General features: G+C 44.2%; 1 protein-coding gene across 1 annotated transcript in view; it reads left to right on the plus strand.

The window, feature by feature from the left end:
* The window catches only part of LOC132399397 (interleukin-21 receptor-like), a 128,386-nt gene that overhangs the window by 29,600 nt on the left and 71,443 nt on the right, over positions 1-27,343 (plus strand). The gene's annotated exons all lie outside the window — the stretch shown is intronic.

A 27,343-nucleotide genomic window follows, 5' to 3' on the forward strand; every position in this document is an offset into this window, starting at 1 on the left:
GGCCCAGTAATGGACACTGGTTACCTGCAAGGAAAGTTTTAGGAAGGTACATTCAGAAAAACAGGATCTTATCAGTTGCTCATACACTGGTAGTAAGGTAGAGGTTTTGAAAGGAATTCCAGAGGGAAGCTGCATAATGACAGAAGCAAAAGACTTGAGAAAGGCAGCATTCCAGAATGCGGTAGTACTTCCACATTTAAATTCATAGATTCTGGAGTCAAATTCGATTCTGACTTTTTGGGTACAAAATCGAAACAGTTAGTACTGACAGTGAGATCCTGTCCATTTTCTCTCTGCACTGGATATAAAAGATTCTCTTTTGAAGGACGAGTGTTATTGTGCTCTTGGGTGATACTTGTCCCATCAACACCATTAAGGCAGATTACTTGGTCACTTGATAACTTAGTGCGTGTAAATGACTTGCTGTGTTTCTTTATAATAAAATTACTTTGTTGGCTGTAAAATACTTCGCAACTTTCATAAGTCATGAAAAGCACAGAAGATATGGGGCAGCTGGCCCTGGGACATACAAGGGCCATGAATGCTTCGTTTCACACTATTGAATTTATTTGCACTGGTGTTGACATCAACACAGTTGTGGATTGTACAGGATCAGCTGGGAATGAATAATACCCTTGCACGTGTTGTGAAATACATTTTAATATTTGGATTGTGTTGCAGTTTGGAGACAGCATGATGATCAACTGATCTCAAGTTCATTTTAATCATCATTCAACCATACATGAATACGCATGGAGACAGTCAAGGCACATACAGCACGTATCTGACAGCAGTAAGACACACAGTGCTCTGCAGATAATTTAGCTGTGTAAAAGTAGGAAATGAAGCTTGCCCCATGGACTGAGTCATTGAGTGTGAGATCTCAAATCTGAGTTTGGACTCACACTCACAGCCAAATGTGTGACCACAAAATGCTGGAGGAACTCAGCAGGCCAGGCAGCACATTATTGGGGAAAAAAGTACAGTGGATGTTTCCGGCCGAAACCCTTCGGCGGGATTGGAAAAATAAATTTTATCAAGTTAGAGTGCTGGCAACAGTGAGCGGGTTGGGGTAATTAGGAGTGTTAGGACTGGTGTAAGTATAAAGACAAGTATGTGTGTCAGGATCCAGTAAGTGAATTTAGAATTAGAATTTATTTAAATCTTACATCCATCCCACAATGTGAGGGAGTAAAAATCTTTGCATTATGACTCATTGCAATGTACAGACATGTTAATTTTTCTCCAGTGCTGATGAAGGGTTTCGTCCTGAAAAAAAGGCTGTAATTTTTCAATAGATGCTGCCTGGCCTGCTGAGTTCCTCCAGCATTTTGTGTGTGTTGCTTGGATTTCCAGCATCTGCAGATTTTCTCTTGTTCGTGAAATGCACGGTCAGTTCATCAGCCAAATTACTACAGGTAAAAACACCACTGTTTCCCAAGCATTAAGTTGCTATGTTTATTTCCCAGAGTTAGATGTGGAGACTGTGACAGGACACGCTGGAAGTTTGCACAGCTTAGGCCATACTCGGAGTACAGTATGCATTTGTGGCTTCCACCTAAGAGGAATGATGTGATTGTGCAAGGGAGCCGCAGGTGAGATTCACCAGAATGCTGCTCAGATTGGAGAACTTTAATCAGGTGGAGAGGCTGAACAGCAAGCCTCGATTTTTCTGGAACAAAGAAGCACGGAGTGACCTGATAGAAGTGTTTAAGATTATGAGAAGCATAGATAGGGTAGTTAGTTAATTTCTTTCCCATTGTAGGTCCAACAAAAACAAGAAACATAGACTTAAGGTGAGAGGAAGGAGTTTTAAAGGGAAAGATTTCTTACACAGAGAGTGATTGATATTTGGAACAAGGAGATGATGGATTCAGATACAATTAGTACCTTTCAGACGTACTTGGGCATTGAAATAGGCAGTGGATAGAAGATGGTGGTCTTCATGACGATTAGTGTCAGTGGTCAGTGCCGTACAATGCTGGAGCGTCTGATTCAGTGACCTTATGACAAGAGAGTATCAGAAAGAGCGTTTGCAAGGCTGGGGCCAGAAGAAACCTGCAATAGCCCATACCTGAAATACTGATCATTAATTAGCTCCACAGAAGCCGTTGATCTGCCAAGTTCATCCAGCAGATTGTTGCTATTTTTGCGAGGCTCGAGGCTGATTCAGACCCAGTGCAAGGAGCACCGAATGTTATAGAAACACTGGGAGTTTCCAGATCCACAGATACTTCAGAAGCAGAGCTTGTGTTGGGAATATCAAAGGAATTGCTAAGTTATGAGAACTAGTGTGTGTCAAAGCCAACAGGTGTAGTGGAAGAGTAGTGAACGGGTCAGGGTGAGACCGTGTAGCAGAAGTGGTGAGTTTGCCTGGGATAATGAGTGTGTGAGGGATAGGAATGTCAGAGGCAATGCCTGGGGTAATTTCTTCAGCTGTTTGAATGGGAGATGCAGCTCGATGACCTTTGTCTGGTCAGGGGAAGTAAGAAGGTGATAGAAAGGAGCTATAGGCAGGTAGCCACACCGGGGCCTGGGGACACAGATAAGTGGGTTACAGTCAGGAGAGGGAAGGGAAAGAGGCAGATGCTAGAGAGTACCTTTGTGGCTGTCCCCCTTAACAATAAGTACTCCTGCTTGAGTACTGTTGGGGGAGACGGCCTACCTGGGGGAAGCAAAAGTGGTCACACCTCTGGCACAGAGTCTGGCCCTGTGGCTCAGATGGGTAGGGAAAGGAAGAGGATGGCAGTAGTGATAGGGGACTCTATAGTTAGGGGGTCATACAGACGATTCTGTGGACGCAGGAAAGAAACGTGAATGGTAGTTTGCCTCCCAGGTGCCAGGGTCCGGGACGTTTCTGATTGCGTCCATGGTATCCTGAAGTGGGAGGGAGAACAGCCAGAGGTCATGGTACATATTGGTACCAATGACATAGGTAGGAAAGGGAGGAGGTTCTGAAAACAAACTACAGGGAGTTAGGAAGGAAGTTGAGAAGCAGGACCTCAAAGATAGTAATCTTGGGATTACTGCCTGTGCCACATGACAGTGAGTATAGGAATAGAGTGAGGTGGAGAATAGATGTGTGGCTGAGGGATTGGAGCAGGGCCAGGGATTCAGATTTCTGGATCATTGGGACCTCCTTTGGGGCAGGTGTGACCTGTACAAAAAGGACGTGTTGCACTTGAATCCCGGGGGACCAATATACCGGCGGGGAGGTTTGCTAAGACTATTGGGGGAGAGTTTAAACTAGAATTGCTGGGGGGTGGGAACTGAACTGAAGTGATGGAGGAAAGGGAGGTTGGCTCACAAATAGAGAAAGCCTGGAGACAGTGCGAGATGTCTCTAGGCAGGTGATAGAGAAGGGACGCACTCAGTCTGATGGTTCGAGATGTGTTTATTTTAATGCGAGGAGTATCATGAATAAAGTGGATGAGCTTAGAGCGTGGATCAGCACTTGGAGCTATGATGTTATGGCCATTACAGAAACTTGGATGGTGCAGAGGCAGGAATGGTTACTTCAAGTGCCAGGCTTTAGATGTTTCGGAAAGGACAGGGAAGAAGGCAAAAGAGATGGGGGCGTGGCACTGTTGATCAGAGATAGTGTCACGGCTGCAGAAAAGGAGTAAGTCATGGAGGGGTTGTCTGCAGAGTCTCTGTGGGTGGAAGTTAGGAGTAGGAAGGGGTCGATAACTCAACTGGGTATTTTTTATAGACTACCCAATAGTAACAGGGACATCGAGGCGCAGATAGGGAGACAAATTCTGCAAAGGTGTAATAATAATAGGGTTGCTGTGGTGGGAGATTTTAACTTCCTGAAAATTGACTGGCATCTCCCTGGAGTGAGGGGTTTAGATGGGGTGGAGTTTGTTAGGTGTGTTCAGGAAGGTTTCTTGACACAATATGTAGATAAGCCTACAAGAGAAGAGGCTGTACTTGATTTGGTATTGGGAGATGAACCTGGTCAGGTGTCAGGTCTCTCAGTGGGAGAGCATTTTGGAGATAGTGATCACAATTCTATCTCCTTTACTATAGCATTGGAGAAGGATAGGAACAGACAAGTTAGGGAAAAGTTTAATTGGAGTAAGGGGAAATATGAGGCTATCAGGCAGGAACTTGGAAGCTTAAACTGGAAACAGATATTCTCAGGGAAATATATGGAAGAAATATTCAGGGGATATTTGTGTGGGGTTCTGCATAGGTACGTTCTAATGAGACAGGGAAAGGATGGTAGGGTACAGAACCATGGTGTACAAAGGTTATTGTAAATCTTGTCAAGAAGAAAAAAAAGAGCTTACGATAGGTTCAAAAAACTAGGTAATGATAGAGATCTAGAAGATTATAAGGCTAGCAGGAAGGAGCTTAAGAATGAAATTAGGAGAGCCAGAAGGGGCCATGAGAAGGCCTTGGCAGACAGGATTAAGGAAAACTCCAAGGCATTCTACCAATATGTGAATAGCAAGAGGATAAGACGTGCGAGAATAGGACCAGTCAAGTGTGACAGTAGGAAAGTGTGTATGGAACCAGAGGAGATAGCAGAGGTACTTAATGAATACTTTGCTTCAGTATTCACTCCAAAAAAGGATCTTGGCAATTGGTGGGATGGCTTGCAGCAGACTAAAAAGCTTAAGCATGTAGATATTAAGGAAGAGGATGTGCTGGAGCTTTTGGAAAGCATCAAGTTACTGTGGGAGGCAAGGGAGGAGATTGCTGAGCCCCTGGCAATGATCTTTGCATCATCAATGAGGACAGGAGAGGTTCTGGAGGATTGGAGGGTTGCGGATGTTGTTCCCTTATTCAAGAAAGGGAGTAGGGATAGCCTAGAAAATTATAGACCAGTAATTCTTACTTCAGTGGTTGGTAAGTTGATGGAGAAGATCCCGAGAGGCAGGATTTATGAACATTTGGAGAGGCATAATATGATTAGGAATAGTCAGCATGGCTTTGTCAAAGGCAGCTTGTGCCTTACGAGCATGATTGAATTTTTTGAGGATGTGACTAACACATTGATGAAGGTAGAGCCATAGAAGTAGTGTATATGAATTTCAGCAAAGCATTTGATAAGGTACCCCATGCAAGGCTTATTGAGAAAGTAAGGTGGCATGGGATCCAAGGGGACGTTGCTTTGTGGATCCAGAACTGGCTTGCCCACAGAAGGCAAAGAGTGGTTGTAGATGGGTCATATTCTGCATGGAAGTCGGTGACCAGTGGTGTGCCTTGGGGATCTGTTCTGGGACCCCTACTCTTTGTGCTTTTTATAAATGGTCTGGATGAAGGAGTGGAGGGATGGGTTAGTAAATTTGCTGATGACACAAAGTTTGGGGGTGTTGTAGATAGCGTGGAGGGTTGTCAGAGGTTACAGCGGGATATTAATAGGATGTAAAACTGGGCTGAGAAGTGGCAGATGGAGTTCAACCCAGATAAGTGTGAAGTGGTTCATTTTGGTAGGTCAAATATTATGGCAGAATATAGTATTAATGGTAAGACTCTTGGCAGTGTGGAGGATCAGAGGGATCTGGGGGTCTGAGTCCATAGGACACTCAACGCTGCTATGCAGGTTGACTCTGTGGTTAAGAAGGCATACAGTGCATTGGCCTTCATCAACCAGACTGTCAGAGCCAATGTCAGTGTGTTCATACATCATGTCATTTTGTCTTTTCCATATCTACTGTTTGTGAGTTGCTGTGCATTTGCTTGTGTGATGGGAGAGGGGAATCTGATGTCACTATCATTCATTCTGTGGGGTTTCTTGTTTCATGGATGTCTGTGAAGAGTAAGAATTTCAGGCTGTATACTGTTTCCCTTCTCTGATATTAAGTTGAACCATTTGAACCATTGGATTTGCAAGCACATTCACAGTGAAATGTGTGACAGTGAAACAGCCGATCTTGAAGCAACTGAGCAAAGAACACATTGGTTGAAAGGGTTACCAGATCTATGTTTACTGACAACTGGTCTGTTGGATCTCACTGATGTGCAAACCCCTTGTTTGGATGTGAAAAGAGGAAAATAATAGTTTCACAATCTGAGTCTTCCTAGCAGCCTCAACCAAAGCAGAACTGAGATATTTTGCTGAAAATAAATAAAGAAGAATTGTTTTTATTTCTCTATTTTGATATAATGTCCCTGTGGTTTTGGTATGGAATAGTTACAGCTGTGGCCTGAAGTTCAAGTTCTGGAGATACAAATAGAAGCATGGGCATTTAGTGATGCCAAGGATTGAATAGGATACAGTCACCAATATTGTGGACAATCCTGAATGTTGCCTTAAACATGCTGCAGGATCATGACCAGTCCTGTGGTGCCAAGTCAGTCTTCACTCATTCAGTTGTAGGGTAATGTAACTGGTGGAAACATACAGGGTTCACAAACACCGACATTGAATTGGGGTTTCACCTTAAGAGGCCGATCTGATGCGATAACGTAATTACGTAAAGGACTTCTAGCGCGCTTTGAGTTCAATAAATGTGTTGTTACGGTTTTCTCTTAAACTGAAAATGCCTCATGCCGTTTCATTTGTGAAAATCGACACTGGTGACCCCGATTCTCTGGGACAATTCCAGAGTCATTGAACATGTCAGCCAACGCAGTGGCTTTGAAACTGCTGGAGCTTGGAGAGTGATATGCTGATGCTTCCTCTGTACAAGCCGAGGCTCAATTTGCACTGCGAGAAGTCTTCACCGACAACACCAAATAGTTCTATGTGGTAGCGTCACTCAGTAACTCCACGGCTGTGTGAGTGGTGAGTTTACTAGAACACCCGCCTGAACACAATAAATACCGATCGCTGAAACTCACCCTTTACAGACTTTTGGACTAAGCACACTAAGTAGTTGCTCTCCTTGTTGAGACTTGGCGATGCTAAGCCATTGGAGCTAATAGGCCACATGCTGTCTCTCCTGGGAAATTACTATACTTGTTTTATTTTTTAAAAAACTTTTCATGCAGCAAACGCGTGATAAAGTTCACATAACCCTCACTAGCCTTGCAGCTTCGACAGTGCCAGTGCATCAGGACGTCAGCCAGCGGCCACAGTTTAAAAATAAGGGGTAGGCCATTTAGAATGGAGTTCAGGAAAAACTTTTTCACCCAGAGAGTTGTGGATCTATGGAATGCTCTGCCTCAGAAGGCAGTGGAGGCCAATTGTCTGGGTGTTTTCTAGAAAGAGTTAGATAGAGCTCTTAAAGATAGCGGAGTCAAGGGATATGGGGGAGAAGGCAGGAACTGGGTACTGATTGTGGATGATCAGCCATGATCACATTGAATGGCGGTGCTGGCTCAAAGGGCTGAATGGCCTACTCCTGCACCTGTTGTCTATTGTCAAAGTGGGTTCCAGCTGCCAGGGATGTCTACTGTTCATTACGGACACCCTTTCAAGGTGAAGCTTCCTATGGGACACGGGTGCTCAAGTGAGTGTGCTTGCCAGCCATCACCTATTGATGAAAAAATGAAGACCGATGAAACCTTGCTGGAGGCTGCCAACGGCAGCAGAGTCCGAACTTGCAGAACACAATGGTGACACTTTGCTTCAGTAGGCGACGTTACTCATGGGACCTTGTCATGGCTGAAGTGGCTCGACTGCTACTCAGTGCGGATTTCCTGTGTGCTCATTAGTTCATCCTAAGAACTGCTGGCTTGTGGATGTCAAGGACTTTGGCTTATTATCTTGTTGCCCCAGTAAGTTCCCCACAGCAACTCTCTCAAGTGCATGCAACACCGCCTGTGAGTTTACTCAACAGTTAGGTGAATCCCAAAGCTCACTAAACCCACATTCTCCAATAGTCACAAAACATGGGGTCCAGCACGACTTTCTCACAACTGGCCCACCAGTCTATGCCTGCGCGTGTAGCCTGGAGCCAGAAAAGCTGGCAACTGCAAAGGCTGAGTTTGCCAACATGGAAAGACTTGGCATTATACACCGGTTGAATAGCCCCTGGGCTTCACTCCTCCATATGCTCCCTAAATCCAATGGTAGTTGCCGGCCATGTGGCAATTATCAACGCCTTAATGAGCTATTGCCTCCAATTGTTACCCAGGCCCACACATCCTAGACTTTTCAGCACGTTTAGCCGGAAAGTTAATTTTTTCCAAAGTCAACTTAGTTAGTGAATACCATTAGGTGTGCTTGGAGGACATTCCCAAAGCCACTGTGATAACCCAGTCTGGCCTCTAAAGTTTCTGCGCATGTCATCTGGGCTGAAAAATGCAGCACAGACTTTCCAATGGCTGATGGACTCTGTATTAAAAGACTTAAATTTTCTTCTTGTTTACCTGGAAGACAAACTTGTCCCCAGAGCATCCAAATCCGAACGTGTATCTGATCTCTGCACACTTTTCGAGCACTTAAGCCAACGCAGGTTGATCATTAACCCTGCTAAATGCCAGCTTGGGTTGTCAATCATTGACTTTCTCAGCCATCGCATTTCTGCAGAAGGTACGAAACCTGTCCCGTCAAAAGTAGCCGCTATTATTGATTTCCCACTGCCCCGCACTACTAAAGCACCAGAAGTTCTTTAGGTATGGAGAATTTCAATCACTGCTTCATTCTGCGAGCTGCTAAACTTATGTTTCCCCTGATCATGTGCTTGACTGGTCAGCGGATATGACCAGGGCATTTGATAACACCAAGCAAGCTCTTTCCAATGGGACCTTACAAGTACACTCGCTCCTCTACACACCCATAGCAGTTACTATCGACACCTCAGACTATGCTGAGGGTGTTGCATATGAAGAGTTAGTTGGGTGTATGTGGCAGCCACTCGTTTCCTTCAGCCAGCAGATCCATCCCCCCGAAAGGAAATACATCACGCTTCACCTTGAGCTTCTCGGTCTCCATCTGGCTGTCCGCCAATTTCATTTTTTTTCTAGATGGTCAACATTTCACAGCATTCAATGACCACAAACCCCTCGACCATTCGATGGCCGAAGTAACAGATCCTTGGTCTGCATATCACAACTAATATGCAACATATCAAGGGGAAAAGTAATGCTGTGGCTGATTGCCTCTCATGGCCAGCTGTTGAGGCCATGCACATAGGGGTTGACTATGCAGGCATGGCAGCTGACCAAACTACCGAACAACAGTCACGGGCCTGTGGTTGGCTGACATTAAGTTCTGGGAAGTTGGGGTTTCTCTCCTGTGCGATGTCTCAGCTGGTTGCCCTCGCATTATCATGCCTGCAAACTTGAGATGGACTATTTTTGACTCCATACATGGTCTCCCAGAACTGGGTCGCAAGGCCTCACAGAAACTGGTTGCACTAACGTCTGTCTGGCACAGCTTCAGGAAGGATGTACATGATTGGACTGCAGTGGGCAAAAATTACTATGATGTTCTGGTGCCATTGGCACCTTTTGAGGTCCCTGAGCAACAGGTTTACCATGTCATATGGACCTTGTTTGTCCTCTTCCTCCCTCCCGCGGTTTCACATGCCTTCTTACCATGGTGGACTGTAGCATCAGGTGGCCAGAGGTCATCCCCCTATAGATATCCCACCCTGCAAAATCTCATTTCATGGAGGTAGCACCCCTGCCCCCTGCAATCCCATATTCACCCCCACCCCATCGACCTCCAAGGGTGTATGTAATACATAGTTTAGTGATCTTGTCTAATCTGTAAACCAAATTGGGTATATGCAGAAACTGTGATATTAAAATATGTACTTATATTATCATGGAGTCATTTTTTCATTCTACTGCAACGTTAAGCAAGTCTACAGGGAGTTTGGCCTTATCACATAGGACATCAACAGAGCAGCTCCTTACCAGCCAGGCAGCTAGTTTAAATAACGTTATCTATGCTAATGAACAAATGACACCTGTTAAACTCACCTCAACAGTCATTTAACCCACCATGGGCAATAGAAAAGTCACTGTTGCAAACAGTGCAGCCAGCAACACTGTCATTATTCCTGAAGTCGACAGTAAAGCTCACCCACAGAGAAAACTGTTAGGTCTACTTAGCACGAAGAGAGACCAATCAGGATGCTCCCTCTCATTCTCGCTCTTCCTCTCCCTCTCAAAACAATCGATCTAGGATACTGTATATAATTTGCGGGCATCGGGGAGCTGCAACCAATATGCGGGAGACTCCCAGAACTTCTGGGAGAGGAGGGGTGTCTGCCTCTAGCATCGACGATGGTTGCTGATGTGACTCGGGCATTCATCAGCACCTGAGTTGCTCAGTTTGGCAACCATCTGATATTTCCTCTGACCATGGTTCCCAATTTATATCAGACCTTTGGACTGTGATGGCCTAGAACCTTAGTGTTAGGCTAAATCACACCACGGCATATCAACCACAGTCCAATAGCCTATGTGAGTCGCTTCACCGCTCCTTGAAGGCTGTCCTGAGGGCTTTCTTGATGGATGTGAAGGTGTGATCAGCTTCAAAGACCATAAGACATAGGAGCAGAATTAGGCCATCTGGCCCATTGAGTCTGCGCCACCATTCAATCATGGCTGATCCTTTTATCCCTCCTCCTCAACCCCAGTTCCTGGCCTTCTCCCTGTAACCTTTGATGCCATGTCCAAACACGAACCTATCAATCTCTGCTTTAAATACACCCAAAGACCTGGCCTCCACAGCTGTAGGTGGCAACAAATTACACAAATTCACCACCCTCTGGCTAAAGAAATTTCTCCACATCTTTGTTTTGAATGGACACCCCTCTATCCTGAGCCTGTGCCCTCTTGTCCTAGATGGGAAACATCCTTTCCACATCTACTCTGTCCAGTCCTTTCAATATTTGATAGTTTTCAATGAGATCCCCCCCCCCCCATCCTTCTAAATTCTAGCAAGTGCAGACCGTCAAACATTCCTCTTATGATAACCCTTTCATTCCTGGAATTGTCCTTGTGAACCTCCTCTGGACCCTCTCCAATGCCAGCACATCTCTTCTAAGATGAGGAACCCAAAACTCTGCACAATACTCAAGGTTGAGACCTCACCAGTGCCTTATAAAGCCTCAGCATCACATCCTTGTTCTTGTATTCCAGACCTCTTGAAATGAATGCTAACATTGTAATTGCCTTCCTCACCACCAACTCAACCTGAAAGTTAACCTTTAGGTTGTTCTGCACAAGGACTCCCAACTCTCCTTGCTTCTCAGATTTTTTGGATTTTCTCCCCATTTAGAAAATAGTCCACACATTTATTTCTACTACCAAAGTGCACAACCATGCAGTTTCCGGCATTGTATTTCATTTGCCACTTTCTTGCCCATTCTCCTAATCTGTCTAAGTCCTTCTGCATCCTACCTGTTTCCTCAGCACTACCTGCGCCTCCGCCAATCTTTGTATCATCCACTGGTGGAAGGGCAGGTAGTGTTGAGGAAACAGGTAGGATGCAGAAGGACTTGACAACAAAGCCATCTATTTCATCATCTAAATCATTTATATACAGCATAAAAAGAAGTGGTCCCAACTCCGACCCCGTGGAACACCACTAGTCACTGACAGCCAACTAGACAAGAATCCTTTTATTCCCACTCACTGCTTCCTACTAATCAGCCAATGTTCTAACCATGTTAGTAACCTATTACAATACCATGGGTTCTTAACTTGGTAAGCAGCCTCATGTATGGCACCTTGTCAAAGGCCTTCTGAAAATCTAAATATATAACATCTAGTACACCCCCTTTATCAATCCTTGTAATCTTTTCAAAGAATTCCAACAGGTTCATCAGGCAGAATTTTCCCTTAAGGAAACCATGCTGACTTTGTACTATATTGTCTTGAGTCACCAAGTACTGCGTAACCTCACCTTAACAATTGACTGTACCATCTTCCCAACCACTGAGGTCAGGCTAACTGGTCTAATAATTTCCTTTCTGCTGCCTTCCTCCTTCCTTAAAGAGTGGACTGACATTTGCAGTTTTCCAGTTGTCTGGCACCTCGCCAGAGTCCAATGATTTTTTGAAAGATCATTACTAATGCTTCCACAGTCTCTACCACTACCTCTTTCAGAACCCAAGGGTGCAGTTCATCTGGTCTGGGTTGACTTATATACCTTTAGGTCTTTCAGCTTTTTGAGCACCTTTTCCTTTGTAATAGTAACTGCACCCTCTTCTTTTCCTTCACATACTCAACATCTGGCACATTGCTGGAGTCTTCCACAGTGAAGACTGATGCAAAATACTCATTTAGTTCCTGCCATCTCCTTCTCCCCTGTTATTATTTCTCCTGCCTCATCTTCTAGCAGTCCTATATCCATTCTCATCTCTCTATTTTTTACATACTTGAAAAAGCTTTTACTATCTACTTTGATATTATTTGCTAGCTTGCTTTCATATTTCATCTTTTCCCTTCTAATGATTCTTATAGTTGCTCTTTGTAGGTTTGTAACAACTTCCCAATCCTCTATCTTCCCACTAATTTTTGCTTTGTTGCATGTCTTCTCTTTTATTTTTACATTAGCTTTGACTTCTCTTGTCAGCCACAGTTGTACTGTTTTGTCAATTGAGTATTTATAGACAATAGACATTAGGTGCAGAAGTAGACCATTCAGCCCTTCGAGCCTGCACCGCCATTCTGAGATCATGGCTGATCATCTACTATAGCCGGTTCCTGCCTTGTCCCCATATCCCTTGATTCCCCTATCCATAAGATACCTATCTAGCTCCTTCTTGAAAGCATCCAGAGAACTGGCCTCCACTGCCTTCAGAGGCAGTGCATTCCACACCCTCACAACTCTCTGGGAGAAGGAGTTTTTCCTTAACTCTGTCCTAAATGACCTACCCCTTATTTTCAAACCATGCCCTCTGGTACTGGACTCTCCCAGCACCTGGAACATATTTCCTGCCTCTATCTTGTCCAATCCCTTAATAATCTTATATGTTGCAATCAGATCCCCTCTCAATCTCCTTAATTCCAGTGTGTACAAGCCCAGTCTCTCTAACCTCTCTGCGTAAGACAGTCCAGACGTCCCAGGAATTAACCTTGTGAATCTACGTTGCACTTCCTCTACAGCCAGGATGTCCTTCCTTAACCCTGGAGACCAAAACTGTTCACAATACTCCAGGTGTGATGTCACCAGGGCCCTGTACAAATGCAAAAGGATTTCCTTGCTTTTGTATTCAATTCCCTTTGTAATAAAGGCCAACATTCCATTAGCCTTCTTCACTGCCTGCTGCACTTGCTCATTCACCTTCAGTGACTGATGAACAAGGGCTCCTAGATCTCTTTGTATTTCTCCCTTACCTAACTCTACACCATTCAGATAATAATCTGCCTTCCTGTTCTTACTCCCAAAGTGGATAACCTCACACTTATTTATATTAAACGTCATCTGCCAAGTATCTGCCCACTCACTCAGCCTGTCCAAGTCACCCTGAATTCTCCTAACATCCTCATCACATGTCACACTGCCACCCAGCTTAGTATCATCAGCAAACTTGCTGATGTTATTCTCAATGCCTTCATCTAAATCGTTGATGTAAATTGTAAACAGCTGTGGTCCCAATACTGAGCCCTGTGGCACCCCACTAGTCACCACCTGCCATTCCGAGAAACACCCATTCACCGTTACCCTTTGCTTTCTATCTGCCAACCAGTTTTCTATCCATGTCGGTATCTTCCCCCAATGCCATGAGCTCTGATTTTACCCACCAATCTCCTATGTGGGACCTTATCAAATGCCTTCTGAAAATCGAGGTACACTACATCCACCAGATCTCCCTTATCTAACTTCCTGGTTACATCCTCGAAAAACTCCAATAAATTAGTCAAGCATGATTTGTCCTTGGTAAATCCATGCTGGCTCGGCCCAATCCTATCACTGCTATCTAGATATGCCACTATTTCATCTTTAATAATGGACTCTGGCATCTTCCCCACTACTGATGTTAGGCTGACAGGACGATAGTTCTCTGTTTTCTCCCTCCTTTCTTAAACAGTGGGATAATATTAGCCATTCTCCAATCCTCAGGAACTGATCCTGAATCTAAGGAACATTGGAAAATGATTACCAATGCATCCGCAATTTCCAGGACCACCCCCTTTAGTACCCTAGGATGAAGACCATCTGGACCTGGGGATTTGTCAGCCTGCAGTCCCATCAGTCTACTCATCACCATAGACAACACCCATTAGGGTGTTTTTGCCCTTACTGTTCCTCAGTTCTATCCACACAGACTCTACTTTTCCTGATCCTATGTCTCCCCTTGCAAAGGACTGAATCCCATTCCTCACCAATAGGGCCACCCCATCCCCTCTGCCCACATTTCTGTCCCTACGATAGCACGTATACCCTTGTACATTCATTTCCCAGGTCTGATCTCCCTGCAGCCATGTCTCCGTTATCCCAACAACATCATAGTTACCCATTCGCACCTGAGCTTCAAGCTCATCCGCCTTATTTCTGACACTTCATGCATTCAGATATAGAATTTTTAGCCCATTTCTCCTCTCTCTGTTTAAATCGCTGCCTATTGTGCTTAACCCAGCTTCCCGAACTCCCATCGGGCTATACGCCCCTTGAATTTTGTTGTCCTTCCTAAATTTACTTATTCTTTCTGCACATTTAACTCCATGTTCCGTCAGACCATCCCTCTGTACATGAGTCCTTATCATTTCTTCACTTTTGGATTGCATATTTCCTGAACCTTCCTCAATTTTCCTAGAAACGCATGCCATTGCTGCTTTGCTAACATCCCTGCCAGCAGCTCCTTCCAATTTACTTTGGTCTACTCCTCTCTCATAACACTGTAATTTTCCTTACTCCACTGAAATACTGCTACATCAGACTTTACTTTCTCCCTATCAAATTTCAAAATGAACTCAATCATATTGTGATCACTGGTCCCTAAAGGTTCTTTTACCTTAACCACCCTAATTGCCTCTGGTTTATTACATAACATTCAATCCAGCTTAACTCATCCCTTTTGTAGGCTCAATGACAAACTGCTCTAAAAAGCCATCTCTTAGGCATCCAACAAACTCACTGTCTTGAGATCCATTACTGACTTGATTTTCCCAATCAACCTGCAAGTTAAAATCTCCCATGACTATCATAACATTGCCCTTTTGACACACCTTATCTATTTTCTGTTGGAAACTGTGGTCAACCTCCCAGCCACTGTTGGGAGGCCGGTATATAACTGCCATTAGTGTCCTTTTACTCTTGCAGTTTCTTACCTAAACTCAAAAGGATTCAACATCTTCTGATCCTATGTCACATCTTTCTTCTAATTCAAGGCTATCCTTTACCAGTAGAGTCCCTCTGCCTACCTTCCTATCCCACTGATACAATGTGTAACCTTGGACATTCAGCTCCCAATTACACCCATCCTTCAACCACGATTCAGTGATGGCCAAAACATCATACTTGGTAATCTGTAATAGTGCAACAAGGTCATCCACCTTATTTCTTATACTACATGCATTGAGATACAACGCCTTGAGTACTGTATTTGCTACCCTTTCTGATTCTGCATCCCTAATGTTTTGATACTCGCCCTGTTAGCTATGACTATGTCTCATCATCTGCTTGCCCTTCCTGACAGTCTGACTGCATGCTATCTTTACTTTTTTACCATCTGTCCCATCACTCCGGTTCCCACCCCCTGCCAAATTAGTTTAAATCCCTCCCAGCAGCTCTAACAAACCTGCCCACGAGAATATTTGTCCCCCTTGGGGTCAGGTGCAACCCGTCACTTTTGAACAGGTCATACCTCCCCTAGAAAAGATCCCAATAATTCAAGAATCTGAAGTTCTGCCTCCTGCATCAGCTTCTCTGCTACGCGTTTATCTACCCTCTGGCGCGTGGCACAGGCAGCAATCCAGAAATACCTACCTGGGAGGTCCTGCTTCTCAGCTTTCTACCTAGCTCTCTAAATTCTCTCTTCAGGACCTCGTTGCTTTTCCTTCCTATGTCATTAGTACCAATATGTACCAAGACATCTGACTGCTCTCCCCCCCCCTCCAAAATGTTGTGGATGCGATCTGAGATGTCCCTGACCCTGGCACCTGGGTGAGTGGACCTGCAGTCCTCCGTGGCTAAGTTTGTATATGGGCAGTCACTATGAGTGCCAGGTGATTTCATTCCTGACACCACGTCTGCCTGGTTGGCCTCTCAACAGCCTTCCACCCTCTTCAGTAAATTCAATTCCTTTGCGCCTATTCCTATCTCCCATCATGGAGTACAGCACCCTTGGGTTCCTGTTGACCTACATTCTGCCTCATTTGTTTTTGTCCACCATGATGCACACCACCATCCCTTAGGCCCCCTTATGATGGCCTGTTCCGTGTTTTGGAATGGAGAGAAAAGACTTCTGTCATAGATGAGAGGGGTGAAACGAATGTATTTGGGCAGATCGCCTTAGACTGGCCCATCAAGATTTGGAGTATTCTGCTGCCTTGCCTCTGGTGTCACAACATGACCATAAGTGCGTCTCCACCCATGGAACACGGGACCAGAACCGGGTGGCTTGTCAGAGCTCTAGAGAGACTCATGATGATGGTTTTAGTGAATTCCGGGGTGGTGGTGGGGTGGGGGGAGCTGTGTAGGGTAATGTAATTGGTGGAAACGTACAGAACTCATAACCATTGACATTGAGTTGAAGTTCACTTCAAGAGGCTGGTCTGACATGGTGACGTCATTATGTAAAAGATTTCTTTTACTGCACTTTGTGATAAGATTTTGGGAATTCAATAAATGAGTTGTTAAGATTTATCTTAAATATAGAACACCTCTGCCATTTTACTTGCAAAAACCTGCAGTATTATACAAAGATTGACAATTTGTGGGTGTAGGGAAGAGTGCTGAGTGTGATTTTAGAACCCTGAGATCTATTGTCGCTAAAGGTTTAGAAGGACTGCAAGAACCAAAACAACTCATTAACTGATGGACTCAGAAATTTCAATTTGGAACTGAAAAATTTTAGTACCTGCTTTTTCTGACCATTTCTTTATCCACCACAATATGCTCGTAAACTTTGCAGTTTCTCTAGACCATAAATCAGGTGATTAAATCTTGCTACAATGAATCAGCAAGGACCATTTCCAGTTTCAGTGCAGAACTGGGTTAATTGAAAATCATTGCCTTAACACAATGAATCAGCAAATGTCTTCCCCCAATTCTTGTGTCTGAAGTCATGATTAGTCTTTGTGGGTACAAAGCAAAGCTCGTCAATTAGCCTCAGCAAATCCTGGAGAGAACAGTGATCACCCTTGGAGTTCTTTACACCCAGATATCCATGGAGGCTGCGTGATTGAACATATTGGAGAGAAACCAAGGGTTACAGGGACAGGAAAGAAAATGGAGTCAACATCTTGTGAATCTCTGAGTGTCTGGAATGCTTTACCAGTCAACGTGGGTATAGGACTTCCATGTGACTTCTGGCCCCTCAGGAAGCAGTTCAATCACCCTGTTGCCGATGTTGAGCCTCTGCCAAGCTATAGAGAGACAGAGCATGGAAACATGTCCTTCGGTTCAATTGGTCAATGGCAAAATTCCCACCTAAGTTACCCCCATTGTGCTTATCCCCCTAAACCATGGTTCCCAACCTTCTGTATGCCATGGACCTCTACCATTAACCGAGGGGCCCTGTTCTAAACCTTTCCTGTCAATGTACCTGAGTACTTTTCAAATGTTGTTCATGTACCTGCCTCAACAAGTTCCTATGGCAGTTCATTGCACAGACATGTGACCCACTAGATGAAGAGGTTGCCCATCAAGTTCATATTAAATCTCTCCCCTCTCACCCTAATCTTTGTCTATTGTTTTGATTCCCCAACCCTGGAAAAGTGCTGACTGCATTCACCCAATCTATGTACCTCAAGTTCTAGCCATGACTCCTTGTGGAAAGTTCTAACACTGTAGTGCTGTCTAGTGTTGCTGGCTACCTTTGTTGTCATATGGATGTTCCAGCGTGACCTCAGTTATTTTTCTGAAGCATTCTGCCATGAAGGGGGTGTCTGACACCCTCATTTTGCCTCCTTGGCTGGCTGTGGTGTCTGGTGGCATTTTTCTAGTGCAAGTCCACATTTATTCTCTGTTGCTTGAGCAAAGGGTATCCATAGTGGGCAAACATTCTCAGCCCGAGACGAACATGAGTAAGCACCCAATTTCTCAAGGATGGGCGAGCCTCCTGTTTTGAGTCCGTAAGCCCATAAGTGTGGTTGTTTCAGTCACCTACCTTCATTATTGTCTTTCACCAAGTAACAAAATGCGTGGAACTATGTCACCCAATGTGCTAGACAAGACTGAAATGACTACATATGTTTGAAAAAGAAACAAAAAGAAAACCTGTCCTCCAGCCAAGTAGAAAAGAATGGTCTCCAGTAAGAGGAAGCATGAAGCAGAAACCAGAATAAAATTAGACCCATTGATGTACAAGATGCAGTCTGATGATTGTAGACTACCAGCTAATGCTTTCATTTTTAAACAGTGGTAATTCTGCTAAAACATTTCATTTCCTTGCATGATTAATAAATGGATGCTGTGTGTGATTTAAGGTATTATTCTTACAATTAATATTGAGGAATCTGCTTTCCTAAAGTGTCAATTAATTGAAGTGGACTTACATAGGAATAGAATAATGTAAGAGAAGAGGAACCAGAGAAGAGTATTTGTCTCCTTGTTCCTTCTCTTATATTCAATATGATTATGGCTGATCTGTCCTTCACCTCAATTCCATTTCGTTATGGGGAGAAGGCAGGAGAATGGGGTTGAAAAGGATAAAAAATCAGCCATGATGGAATAATGGAGCAGACTTGATGGGCTGACTGGTCTAATTCTGCTCTTATGGTCATTTGCCTGCCTTATCTACATAGGTTTTGAGGCCCAATCTTCCAAAACTCTATCTCTCTCAGGTTTGAATAGATTCTATGACTGTGCTTTCATAGCTCTCTGAGACAGGGAATATCAATGATCCATGATCTTCTGAGAATAGAAATTGCTCCTTATCTCTGCTTTACATGGTCAACACTTTATTAAAATTCTACATGATCTCACACAGAGAAATTTCCTTTCGGTACCTAATCAGTCAAGCCTGTCTGAATCTCATATATGAGGGGTGATTGATAAGTTCCTGGCCTAAGGTAGAAGGAGTCAATTTTAGAAAATCCAGCACATTTATTTTTCAACATAGTCCCCTCCTACATTTACGCACCTAGTCCAGCGGTCATGGAGCATACGGAAAGCGTCCACAGCAGGGGTGGTTGAAAAGTTCGTGGCCTAAGGTAGAAGGAGATGAGTTATACAGCTCTCATTACATGCACATGCAGTTCAACTCTTTGAGTGATTATACAGAAAGTTTGAAGTTAATAACTCATCTATCTTAGGCCACGAACTTATCAATCACCCTTGTATATCAATATCAATAACATCACCCCTTTCACTTCTGAACTGTTCTCAATCTTCCCTTTCTTCCTTTCATCCCAGGAAACAAAACTTGTGGATCTTCCTTGAACTGCCTCCAGTGATATTATATCCCTCCTTAAGCTAGTAGACTGTAACTGTGCTCAGTATTCCAGCTATAGTCTCACAGAGTTCTAGCACCACTTCCTCACTTTTGCACTCACATCCTACTTACTCTCATGCTCTACCTGATGAAAGGTCTCGACCCAAAACCTCAACTATTCATTCCCTTCCATAGGTGCTGTCAAAATGGTTCAGTTCCCAGCATCTGCAGTAGTTTGTGTCAAGATAGTTGCTGTGATGTGCCTAGTGTGGTGGAGTAGTGGGGAGTGCCTGTCACTCTCACTTTCAGCTTCTACCACTGGCTAGCAGTCTTACGAAAAGGAGAGCTGAATGTGTAACTCTCTCCCTGCCAGTACACAGCCTCTCCAACAGCAAGCCTCATGCTGCTGTCACACGGAAACTGAACTCCTTTCGGACTCGGGCTGAACTACAGAGGACAGGGCTACACGTAGCACGCAGGCTCATCGGCGTGTGGACATGTCCTGGTTCTCGTGAACTAGATCCCCAGCTATGGGTAAATAGGCCCACTGCCTTGTGGGCAGCCTCGGGAGAGATGAAGGCTACAGGAGTAACCCAGATAGCAGATCAGGAGTGGAGCCCCTAGGACAGCTGGGCATCATAGAAACATCGAAAACCTACAGCACAATACAGGCCCTTTGGCCCACAATGCTGTGCCGAACATGTAGTTACTTTAGAAATTACCTAGGGTTAGCCATAGCCCTCTATTTTTCTAAGCTCCATGCTCCTATCCAGGAGTTTCTTAAAAGACTCAGTTTTATCTGCCTCCACCACTGTTGCTGGCAGCCCACTCCACACACTCACCACTCTCTGCGTTAGAAACTTACTCCTGACATCTCCTCTGTACCTACTTCCAAGCACCTTAAACCTGTGCCCTCTCATGTTAGCCATTTCAGTCCTAGGAAGGAGCCCCTGACTATCCACAATGCCCCTCATCAGCTTGATTGGACATCATTGAACATTCTGGCAGCTCCTGCAGCTGCCAAACATATTGCTTCATAACCTTTCCTTTGGACCACATTGGTGAGGCCAAAAGGGGGATCTTGATGACTGGGCTTCTCATGATTTCCGTCCCTTCCACCCAGGCTTGTGATGATGATGATTATCACTCATTGTCCTTCAAGACAGACGGATGCCAACCAACCATATATTGTTCCAACTCATTTAACCAAATGATATTCCTTTGTCAACACTTTGCACCTTCCTGACAAAGTGTATTCTTTCATTTTATTTTGCATTGTAAAACAATGTGACGGCACTAGTCTCAGGGTCATCAAGCAAAGAAATGCTGTGCTCTTCAAAAATTCCTACGTGTTCTTGTGCTGCACCCATAAAAGTGTGGAGATTATTCCATCGCACTTCCTTTTACTGGAGATTCTAAATGTGACCAGTGTGGTCACATTTCCATGTAGGTGGTGGTTGGGTCAGATGCTGAACCACTTGTTGCATTGTTCCCAGATTGCGATCTAACCAATAACCAGATTGTGACGTGGATGGCCATTCCACCTTAGTCACTGGGGTCAAGATCATGATAACGGAGAAACTGGTAGCAATGCAATGGTTGAAGGTGACAGCAATTGTTCTTGTCCAAGGCCCTCAGGTATCGGGAGGATGCATGGAGCATTGTGTTTGAATCAACTGCCAGAGAAATGATAGGAGTGTATGAATGACCACAGTGACCAGAGTACAAGAGCAGATTATTTTCCAGGGCTTACTGGTGACTAGAAACAAGGTGAGTCAAGTTCAAAGTTCAAAGTAAAATTTATTTTCAGAGTACATACATGTCACTACGTACAATCCTGAGAGTTTGTTTTCCTGCGGGCAGACTCAGCAAATCTAGAAACAGGAACAGTGGAAGATCAAGTAGAGCATAGAAGACAAGAAACTGTGCAAATGCAAATATAAATAAATGGCAATAAATACCAAGATGAAGAGCCCTTAAAATGAGATAATTGTTTGTGGGAGCATCTCAATAGATGAGTGTAGTTATCATGTTTTGTCCAAGAGCCTGATGGTTGAGGGGTAGTAACTGTTCTTTAACCTGGTGGTGCGAATCCGGAGGTACTTGTACCTTCTACCTAGTGTCCGCGGTGAGAAGAGACCATGGCCTGGGTGGTGCAGAATGGAAGAATGCAGAAACATCCATCGTGATACCTTTATGGATGAGCGATAGATCCAGTGTTTGGGACACTGGAGGGTAAAGAGACCTCACCATTATCAGATGGAATGTCTGCTCCACTTACAGATGATTAACCCTGTTAATTGTTTCTCATTTTGACAATCTCCCTCATCCTATGAACTCCTGGCTCTGATTGTATCTTTCCATCTGACTCTTCAACCATAATTCTGAGACTTGCGTGGGCCTTTTTTCTTTTGCTGTGGTTTTGCACAGCCAAAAGATTTCTCCAGCTATCAGTTTTGAACACCTTACATTCATGAGAAACTTGCAGAACAACATTTTGTTTGTCTCCTTGCAGAATTAGTGTTGCGGCACTTTATAAACCTTCACAATGTGGCCTGGTGCACTAAACCAAATGTCCTCAGTCATCCCCTACAGTCAAACAGCAACCATTCTCGGTAACTTTGTAGTAGATTTGATGATACTGTACATACTGTCTGCTCAGTATCATTGGCCAGAGATGAGGAGCAAGGGCTCCAGGTTGGTTTCTCATCTTCCCCTCAAAGTTTAACTCCAGAGAGGGTTTGCATTCCCTCAATTCCTTGTCCACTAAAATCCATTGACTCAAGAAGTCCTAAGGCTAGGGCTGCCGCTCTACACACTGCATCCACTCTGGAATCTAGAATCAAGCTATTTACTGGTGCCTGCAGTGAGGAGTGGGAGTCATTCTATCCCATCCTTAAATGATTGTATGTGCAACTGTGGACTCTGAGCAATCAAAATGGCTTCCAACTCCTCCTTACAATGGCTTAACAAGTCAGTTCTACTGAAAATCGTCGAGAGCACTTTCACAAGGAGTTTATGAAAGTTACTGAGCACTGCCTTCTGAAGGAGCAACACAAGATGTGAAATAAAATTCAAATCTGTCACTGACACCCACGATAAAGAATCATGAGGCACTGCTACAGGGCACAACGATGTGCACTGACCTGCCAGTGCACCATTTTCAGCTCTGTATCTTTTGTTAATGTCAGCAGAGCTTGCAAAACCTGCACCAGTGCTCAGTGCAGAACTCACTTGTTGCTTGTTTTCATCCTCATAGCTCAGTGATTAGCTCTCTCACCTCTGACGGCAGATGGCTGTGGGTTCAGGCCCCACTTCAGAAAGCTTGATTACATAGCACTAAGGCTGAAACTATTTGTGCAGATAGTGAGATAACTGTACTTTTCACTGTCAATGGTTAACATTCTTCAAAAGATACATAATCGGAACTCCTCTCTGCTCAGCTGGTAGATATAAACGAAGCAGTTTCATCACTTTGAAGAAAAGTTAAGAAGTTATTCCCTGTCCTTAGGTCAATATGTATCATTTAACAAGAACTAATTATTGCATTGTAATTAATGGGAGCTTGTTCTACATAAATTGACTGGTATGTTTCCTACAACAGTGACTACACAGGACAAGGATGTTCTGCTGATGCCTAAGAATGTACTTCTGAGACTTTCCAAGGCATTGGTCAGACTGCATTTGAAATATCACGAGCAATTTTGAGCCCCTTATTAAAGGAATGATGTGCTGGCCCTGGAGAAAATCCTGAAGGGGTTCACAAGACTCATCCCAGGAATGAAAGGGTTAACATAGGATGGCTTTTGGGCTGTACTTGATGGAGCTCAGAGGAATGAAGGGGATCTCTACCAGTAACTGGCAAGCTCTGAACATCACTGCTTCTAGATGGGGACTGTATCTGGTGATGCTTTGAACAGGCTTCTAGATGGGGTCTGCATCTAATGATACTTGATCTGTAGTTAGGATAAACAGACTTGAACTTGCCTCACCTGTCACAAGGTTTTAAATACCTATAGAATGGGAAAATGAATGCCCTTAATTACCAAGGAAGGGGAGAAATTTCTAAAATATCTTCAGGATTTCTTTGTACTGTGCCTGTTTTTTGGACAGGAGGATGGCAGATAATGGGAGGAACTCAGGGGTACTGCAAGCAGTGGGGTGTACGGGGGTGTTTAAGGATGGGTAGTACCTCTGGTGAAGGGGAATGGTGTGTCCATTCTGGGGCAGCTCACTCACCTTCATTCCCTACCAGACACTCAGTTCTCACCTGTGGCTCCAAGTAACTGCATGTGACTGCGGCCACACCCCAGTACACCACTTCGGCAGATGGGTGGGGGTAGCCGGCGGGCATCATCTCACCTAGCACGCAACATCAACTCCGATGGAATGGCTGCTTGAGATTGACAGTGAGATACAACTGCCAGGAGGCTGGTCTGCAATGGTTTATGGAGAACAAAGAGCGTGACAGGACACCAAAGTTATCATGGTCATCCAGTACAACCAAGGAAGACTCCAGCTGTGATGACTATTCGTGCTACTGGACCTGGACCTCCAAAGTTGAGTGAAGTGGCTTTTCCACCATAAATTCTCCCCCGCACAGGTCTCTTCATGCATTTCGCACAACAGAAGAACTGCACAAATCTATCGTTGTCATATACAATGGACAACTAATCATTCCAAACAGTGTACCTGATCTAATAAGCAGCAAGAGGTTAGTGTCTAGCAGAAAACAGGACTTTATTGAAGAGGAGTGAGAGGTGATGCATTTTTGAGGAAGGGATGGGAGAGGCATTTTAAACACTGACACAATTCCAAGGAGAGTGCAGGACCAAAGAAAATGGGAGTACATGTGGATGGGTCTTTGAAGGAGGCAGTTAGCAAACTGCAGTTAACAAGCTTTCACATCTTTTCAAAGTATTACATGGAGAACTAGATGCTGAATTTTAGCTGCAAGCTTTTATCAAAGAAGCTGGACATGGTCTCTATGAGGTAAAGGAATTTGATTAGAGTCTTGATATGTTCATGACGGATGTAGATAAGAGACCAAAGAAAGTGATTCCCATTAGCTAGCTGTACAAGAATGAAGGGACATGGGTTGCAGGTTCTGTGCAGGGTGCAGGTGGATGTGAAGTAAACTATTTTAAAGCAGTATGTGGTAATGACCTGGGGCTCACTGTCTAGGAGGGTGGAGAAGTGGAAATGAACAATGATTTTAAAAGGAGATTGGATGGAGATTTGTTATGAACATGCAGGATTATGGGGTTCGACTGAGGGAACAGGACTGACAAGAATGCTGTCGAGAGAGCTGGTGTGAGTGTGATGTCCTCCTGGGCTGAAGTGACATTATGAGGTGAAGCTGTCAAAACAGAATCTTTAGTATGTTGCATCCAGTACTCAAAATGTTGTTTCCTCTAATTGGAGAATACAACTGCAGGCGTAACTCTGAACTACCAGTGTCCTATCACCTTAGTTCAATCGCACTCCCCACTTAGGCCTCTTTTATTTCCCTTCTATGTTGTTCCAAGGACACCCAGCATCTTACCTTTCAGATGTGTAAGTTACAGCCAGTGAGACTGAATATTAAATTTTAACAATTTCGGGTAACAATTTCTCTCTCTATGGATGTGGCTCTACTTTTCTCTTTCAGTTTTCTGCCTGTAGTTACCATTTTTTAAATTATTGTTGCCTTGACAACTTTGGCCTACTCTCTGTTAGATACTCATTCTGCTCTCTCCTCCCCTCCCCCTTCCTGCCACTTTAAACACAGTTGTTTTTCTCCTCTCTTTTCTAGTTACTAGGAGTTCATAACCCCAAACATTAAATCTGTTTGTCTCTCTACCTGCCGAATGATCCATTGATTACTTCCATCTTTCTCACTGAAAAGGAACGAAGGAATCCTTCATCTTGCTGAATGGGAACAATTCAGACTGATCTGACAGCTCAATGCTGGGTGTCCAGGAAGCAGCAAATCCACTGGAATTGCGTTTGACAATCATCTGTAACTTTAGGTTCAAGCACGGCTTTCTTAATGAAGAAAACAGAGAGCATGACAAGAGTATTACCCGGTATATCTAAAATTAAGTGGCTAATCTGTGGGTATAGTAATAAATGCAGAATCAACAGTAAAAGCGTAATGCAACAAACCAAGCTGAGCAAACACATGATGATCAGTTCAGATAACAGAGAAATGCTGTCACATCCAGTTGTGAATGCCGGTGAATGGTTAAATATATACAAGGAGAAATCTCCAGGAATATCTCCATCCTGAATTGTAAGATGAATTTCAATGTTGCATACATACTTTGGTAATAAATGTACTTCGAACTTTCAACTGAGGCTGCGATGATTGACCTTCAACAGTCTTCCTCGTGTGAGGCATAAATTCACAGAGAAGACTGTGTAACTTACTAGGAAGCAAGGGGAAATCTCTCTCTGTTGGCTCTAGTTGTGCCTTGTACAAGAAAACAAAATGTTTTTATGGCTGTTCAAGTTGATCATTGCTGCAGAGGCTCCTCAGAACAAATCATGCATTGGTCCAAACAGCTACGCCATCAATGAACTCCCCCACCACCCCCCCCCCACAACTTAGAGAAAAAAGCCTACTTGACTGGAACTTCTTAAACATTGTCTCCAACCACTGATGTGCCATGTCAGCAGTTGAGCAAAATGCACTGTCATTACTTGCCAAGACCTCTTCAACAGAAACTCTTGAACTGATGACATTGCCACCCAAAAGGGTAAAGGCAGAATTTAACCAGATCAAGTCTGAAGTGAAGCATTTTTGGCTGATAAACTGGGGTGGGACATAAACTGTCAAGGGCAGGGCCTGGGGTGGGTGACGGGGTCAGAGAGATCTGGGAGTACAAGTACAAAGTATTCTGAAAGTGGGGACGTAGGAGGTAGGTGTGCAGCACGCTAGCCGTCAGATGGGGCATCAAGTACAAAAGTTGGGTATATTAGGCTAGCTGTACGAGACAGTGATGGATTACCGTGTGTACATTTCTGCTCACCATTCAGGAAGGGTGTGGTAATGGTTCTCTGAGATGTTGCCAGGACTGGACAGACATGATGGAGGGCTTTCTTTGGAGCGAAAGAGTGGATGACTTTACAAAGGTTTATAAAATCGTGAGGTGAATCACACTCTCTTTGTTACGGGAAATCTAAAACTGGAGGCCGTGGGTTTAAGGTAGAGAGGAAAGATTTTCCACACAGAGGTAGGGGCTGCACAGAATGAGCTGCCGGGAGAGTGGTAGGGGTGGACACAATTACAATACTTAAAGGGTATTTGGACAGGTTTATGGATAGGAAAGGTTTAGAGAGAGATGGGCCAAACACAAGCAAAGGGGATCAGCTCAGGAAGGGGCCAGGGTTAGGATGGCTGTGGGGCCGAGTGGCTACCATTGAGAAGGAGGCACAGGAGACACATGCTTAATGTTTCGTGAACAGCTTCTTCCACCCTCCAACATCAGATTTCTGAATGAACAATGAACCCACGAACACTACCTCACTATTTTTATGTTGTGTTAATATTATTATTGCATTGTACTGTTATCCCAAAACAAACTTCGGGGCATGTGCCAGTGATGTTAAACCTGATCCGATTCTGGGTCTGCATCCTGTAATTTCAAACCCACCGGCGGTGTGGAAGCATCTTCACGATGGAGCTCGCCGCCAGTTTCTTTCTCAAGGGCAGCAAAGGATGGGCAATGGGCGCCGGCCACGCCACCTAAATAAAAACATCAGCTCTTTTTGGAATTTTCTAAAGGAGCTGGAAATGTGTATCTTTTTATTCTCCCTCGGTTTGGCGCCAGTTATCGCGGTAAAACAAGGAATCGGATTCACCTTGCTTACGGGCGTCAGGATGGGGACTTGTTCGTTTTGCATTCCACACCCCCCCATCCCCATCCATCTGGGAAAGCAGGTTAATGAGAGCAAACAGG

The sequence above is a fragment of the Hypanus sabinus genome, chromosome 9 (genome assembly GCF_030144855.1).
Source record: "Hypanus sabinus isolate sHypSab1 chromosome 9, sHypSab1.hap1, whole genome shotgun sequence".
Lineage (NCBI taxonomy): Eukaryota > Metazoa > Chordata > Chondrichthyes > Myliobatiformes > Dasyatidae > Hypanus > Hypanus sabinus.